We start from the raw sequence: 6,195 nt of genomic DNA on the forward strand, positions 1-6,195 counted from the left end.
CCGAAAATAAAGTAATTTTGAATATGGGATTACGGGCTACTGTAGCCCGTAAAATACAGTCCACGGCACATACATCAACATATTCAAAGGTCAAACTGTCCGAGACAGATTATGAAAAGGCTCACAATAAACACAATGCAGTCGTGTAATTAACACGCAGTAAGTCTATGACACTTAGTTTCAAATTTCAAACAGTTCAGCGTGCTACAGCATGACCAACCATCTGCCTTAATAAATAACTCTTATAAAATGTACCGCGCTTCTAAATCAAGGATAGCAAAGACGAATATGTAAATTCGGAAAACCATATTCTATCCATACTGGTGAAGTTGGTGCTTGATGAAATGTTCAAATTATCTTTTATTATCTAAATCCCACGGAAATACCCGCCATAGACTACTATTGAAAGAGCAAGGTGCATGCTGGGAACCGCATGCCGTCATTCCAGACGAAGAGGAAAACGAGGCAAGCCGACGGTTCGCTTTAAAGACACAGTACGACTTTGAATGAATGAAGTGCGAGAAATTAGGAGTTGCAGACAGAACAATTGAATGCATGAACGAATAAAGAATGGATGAACGAAAGAGTGAATGGTCAATGTCATAGCTATTGACTCTTGATGATGTTTTCACAGGCGTATTGCATGAAGACTTAAACAGCATATGAAGTAAAAAGTATCCTCTCTTGCTTCCCACGTACGGATATGCATATTCAAATATTTATTCAAATAAGCAGATCTTTGTGGTTGTGGCCCTCATTTCCATTGGGCTTTGGAGCGGATCACTGTTGTTTTTCATAGATATGTCCTTTTCATAGATATCTCCGTCAGAGAAGTTTTTAAATCAGAGTTCACAACTATAATTCATTTGATTTGTAGAGGATGCAAGCGATTCTTTCAAAGTCACAACTTCGTGTAACAGTCTTAATTATCCTGTAACTGTCTGAACTCCAGCTATTTTGCCTGTAAATTCAGCTGTTAGTCTCATCGAGATATCAGTGATAAGCAGGCCTTTGTTTCAATATATTCCATCTTTGTAAATTGTATACTTACAGTTAATTGTAAAAAAATACTTATCAGAATCAAAAGTAAACTCAGTCTGAATATCAGGCACACCAGTGCTGAGAATATGTTTTACTGTTATACAAAAAGGAAAAATATATCTGGAGCAGTTTTTTTTCTAACTGTGAATGTATGGGTTTTGGACATATGAAAGAACGTCGAAGGGACCCAAATCAAACACAGAGAAATATATTTGACAGCGTGAAATGTTAACAGGATAACTACAAACTGAAACAGTTGTGAATCCTACTCCAGGTCATCACTAAAATAGTATCTTTGAGATAGGGTATTCAGTTTGGTGTGTAAGTCATACCTAATGGTGAGGTAAGCATATGAGGGTATACCTTCACACAATGAGAGACCAGTGCGATTCTAATATCTGTCTTTTCCTCCTCCTCTCTCTAAAGACAAGGCTACCCACACAATATTTTTATTTACAGGGTCCAGTAAAGGGAAGACAGACACCTCAGTCATGTTCCTATATGAGGAGGTGGCAAAGAATTTATTGTTTATGTACAGTCCGTATACTGTACTGTATAGTTCTGTCCTCTTCTATCTTGAAAACGCTGGGGGGGGGGGGGGGGGGGGGGGGGTATTTTACCTTGAGAATACCATACCCCTAAATGCCTAACAGGTGAATAATTTTCTAAATTAATCAAATGTGATATGTCATTAAAATTGACTCTTGGCAGAAACTGGTTTTAAAATGCTCATCCGTGATCAGCTACAGCCCTGGTTGAGCCCTGGTTAAGGGTTGAGATTAGGGTTACGGTAGGTAAAACAAATTGTTCAACAGGGCACTGACTCTGGTAGGATGAATGGGTACAGAAGCATCAGCTCAATTCCCCCTCCAGCCCCTAGAGGTCACTGGCCAACACAATTGCCTTAACCTCAATACAAGTTTCTGAGAAAAGGCAATGTCATCAGAGAAACAAATTTTTTTTAAATTTTTTTTTTATTGCTGTTCATAGTCTTTTATGGCCATCTGTACTATAAGCCTGGTATAAAAAGATTATGAAGAGTGAGTGAAGCTAGTGGAACATAGGAACATTCCTGTTACACTGGACCCAGGAAAACAGACACCCTCAAAGCAGATCTAGATCGGTGCTGGTTTGGGGTCAGGGATGACTCAAGATAAAGGACACTAATTGTTAGGGATAGTTATTTTCTGTTTCTGTATTCTGAATAGTTTTTATCATTAAAAAAGTAAAGGTGGTCTCAGCACCACTTTGGATATGTTCCAATGACACCTTATTTTATTTATTTTTAAATTTAAATTTTAACATCTCTTGTTATGTCTGGGTGTGTAGGGCAGTTGTTAACCAAACAAATGTCCCCTCTGAAAATAAATTATATGAATAAAAAAAATTGTTTGACATGTATGAGGTCATTTCCTTAATGACATGATCTTTGTCATAAAAGAGAGTCAAAAGGAAATGTTTTAAGGCTGCCAGTGGATCTTGGATGAACTTGCATGCAAGGACAGTGCTGCTGCAAATAGCCTCACCTAATCATTTAACTAACACTTTGACTGAGGATTTGACTGATTGAGTTACAGAAGGTTCAAGAATTCTGTTCAGAATCATTTGAAGTTCTGTTACATCGTAATATGATGTAATACAATCTAAGCACATCTGTTGTCATTTAGATGGCAAGCTTCTCATTCTCACTCATTTGTATAACCTGTACTGATTGGAATGTGCTTGTTGGCATAATTTACTGATTATGACACTTCTGCAGAGTAGGTGTTCATGTAATCTCAGACCCTTTTAATCTTGTACAGAGAATTTGTGTGTCTCATCTGTTTTGAATGACAACTAGGTGACTTCAAATTGTCTACAGGACCTTAGAGAGGCTAACTGATCCCTAGGAATCTTTTTATATTTTATTTCGTGTATCTTTAAAGTCAGGCTTATTGTCAAAGCTGGCATGTTATCGCTTGTGTATGTGTGCACATGCTTTGTCTAACATAAAATAATTTAATATGACGTAAGATCTTGGATAGGATGTAGATGACTAAATGAGTGGCAGTGCTTTGACCCCTCTGATCTCTCTATGAATGCCTCCACTCCTCTTGGAAAAGTAGGTGGTATAATGATAGCCTGACCTCATACTAGCACTCAAAGGACCAAAACTGTTGAGCTATTCTGTTGCCATGGAAATAATTGATTTACTGATTCTGTAAGGCTAAGCCCAGAAGTGTTCAGACTTATGTTTCCATGGATAAGGTCCGCAGGATTTAAAAAACCTTTGTCATGACAGGATGATAAAAACCATTCTATGCATGAAACAGGCTGATTTATTTATTTATTTGTTTATTCAGAGAGAAAAAAGAAATGTTTTATGTGTGTGTGTGTTCCTGAAGTCATGGAACTATTGTGTCTTTTGTGCACTTCATTTCAGTTAACCACATCTCCACAGAAAATAACACAACATTACTGTACCTTGAGTTCTCATGAGATGTTGGTGTTTGCTCACTGTCATTAAACCTGCTCTGGATTTCTATTTCTATGCACCCTCTGTAGCACAACCACACTCACTCATCCCAGGTCTGCATTAAATCCCTTCTTTCCTTTCCTCAGCTCTGACCTACAGCAGTGAGAGGAAACATACTGGGTCCCTGCAGTAGGGTGTTTCATGTTCTCTTTTGGCTGGCACAACCAGGAATGAGATTTATTTCCATTGGAACTGAGAAAATGTCACTGGTCACATCAATCCACAGCAACAGGCTTCAGTGCTCACATCATACCGACATAAATGAAACAAATGGAAGTTTGCTGCTTGCTTCATGCTTTTATGTAAATCAAAAAACAGAGCTGTAAACAAGTCCCATGTTACAAACGTGTGCATTTGTTGACACTGAACTGAGTATTACGGCTGATACCAAAACAAGTTTATAGTGCAATTCAGTCTTGTACCCCATTGACTGCTGATGATCCTTTTATAACTTGTTCTATCTCCTCACAAGAGGCTCTCCAAGCATCTCTTAAAAAAAAAACAATAGAACTGCAGCAGCTACTTCTACTGTCAGCCATCATTGACAATAGCTCAATAGAAGTACTCTATCTCTGTAACAATAGGGTTAAAGTTAGAGGCAGTAACATGGTAGCAGATGCACATTGTGTAGTCTGAGCTATAGACAAGGCTACTGATTGTAAAAAAGAGCAGTTTCCTTGGCCAGATTTGTGTTAGGTGTCTCACAGGATTTTAACAGTTAATGTAGTTTTTGTTTTGAATGATGTCTTAAGGTTAATTAAAGAAATATGGTGACAGACAAAGGCAAAGTACGTTAGACAGCTTATATTGGCTTATTGCTAGACATATGATGAATTCTGAGGGTGACTGTTCTGGCTCAGATTAAATGTTCTATGTTCTATGTTCTTTTCAATTCATGTAGTTATAGTCAAATAGATCACACTGCAATAATATTTACTTTGTTCTCTGACTAAAAAAACCCTAAACCATGCGTCATGTAAAATTTCTAAGCCTTCCTGTGCTGACAGTCTTTAAAAATCCACAGTTGGGGCCTTGTCCACCTGTTCAAACAGAGACTGAGAGGCAGGACGGTATGACGTACAATTAACAGATAACGCAACACCTGGAGAGGGGCCCGTAGACCAATGGCGTCACTATCTGATGATGTCACATCCAGGGACTTAAGTGCAGACATGAGTACATACTACTAAAGATCATGCATAATCACACATCCATTTTTAAATTAAACACGTTTCTGTTTTTATGTGATAATTCTTGGGGGGGGGGAGGGGGGGGGGGGTTGCAACACAGAAAGTCTGCAAGACATCGGCAAAGCTGAGACAATTAGATGGATTAAGAGATAGCAGGAGCCTGAGGCAGGGAGGTAGCAGAATGGTATTGGCAGAAGTCACCATTCACACATGCATGAATGAGAAATAACAACAGAACCAAGGGCAATTACATTCTCTAAATCAGACTGTGTCAGCTCATATTACCCTGCTGAGAGACATTACTGCAGTAAGACTGTGGAGCTTAGGTGTCAGGACTGGTAGTCTAGAGTAACAGAGCTGTTTCCCTTTCGGTCCTCAGTGAGCTTCTATGATTACATGTTCTGGTCACAGCATATTTTTTTAAGTACTGGTCTTGTCTGGAGAACCTTCAAAGCAGTAATAAAATGTGATGGTGTGATTGTTTTATTTATTTATTTGTTTGTTTGTTTGTTTGCTTTAGTTTTACTCAGTGGTTACAGCGTTAAATCATTTGAATATACTGAAAAACAACACAATGATTTGAATGGTAAGAAGAGGAGGAACAGTTTAATTCCTTGGAGAATCATGAGGTGTTGTTTCCATTATTTTAACTGATTTGTCTAAAAAAAGCACTTGAAGTGCAATTGGCTCCACTACATGAGTGCACTCATTCATTCAGATCATTTGTGAAGTCGGTGGCTCAGATAACTCAAATTAGTTCCCGTAGGCTTCAGGAATCTTGTGACACATTGCCCTGTATTTTCACCCCCAGACACAAAAAGGCTCCAGACTTATATTTAATTTTTACTATAATTTTAGATTTTAGATTAGATTTTAATCAGAAGAGCAAAGCAAAAAAACAAACAAAAAAAATACACAAGTTCTGCCTCTGTCTCACAAAGTGTCAAAAGCATCAGAAGAATGCTCACAGATATTCCCCATATTAGAGTGTTCACGCTCCTGTTTTCCTCTGCCTGCCTCTCTCTCTCTCTCTCTCTCTCTCTAGCTCACTCACTTTCATTTATCAATCTAAAAAAAATAAATAAATAAAGCTCTGTTAACAGACTCTCTTTCCGTTGCTCTGAGTTTCACTGTGAACCCACAGGGCCAGTCTTGTCACTAATTAGCCATGGGGGGTCTCCCCTACAAAATAGTGGGCCCAGACCGCATAACCCCTTGTGCCCCTTACTTTTTCTTCCTAGACAACTTTTGTTATAAACCATTCCAAGAGGAACATCAAAGACCTCTAAAACAACACTTCATTCTTATGGGTATTCAAGAGAATGACTGAATAGGCATTAGATCATCAATCTCAAATCTCAGCAATGAGACACACACCACATATACACCATTTCTGTCAGCAGAATTAAGATGAAACAAACAAAGTTAATTATTTCATCTCATCTGGAA

At 38.3% G+C, this 6,195-nt stretch overlaps 1 protein-coding gene across 1 annotated transcript in view; it reads right to left on the bottom strand.

Moving 5' to 3' along the window:
• The window catches only part of nup210 (nucleoporin 210), a 31,506-nt gene that overhangs the window by 23,117 nt on the left and 2,194 nt on the right, over positions 1-6,195 (bottom strand). The gene's annotated exons all lie outside the window — the stretch shown is intronic.

Source organism: Chanos chanos, chromosome 3 (genome assembly GCF_902362185.1).
Source record: "Chanos chanos chromosome 3, fChaCha1.1, whole genome shotgun sequence".
NCBI classification, from domain to species: Eukaryota; Metazoa; Chordata; class Actinopteri; order Gonorynchiformes; family Chanidae; genus Chanos; species Chanos chanos.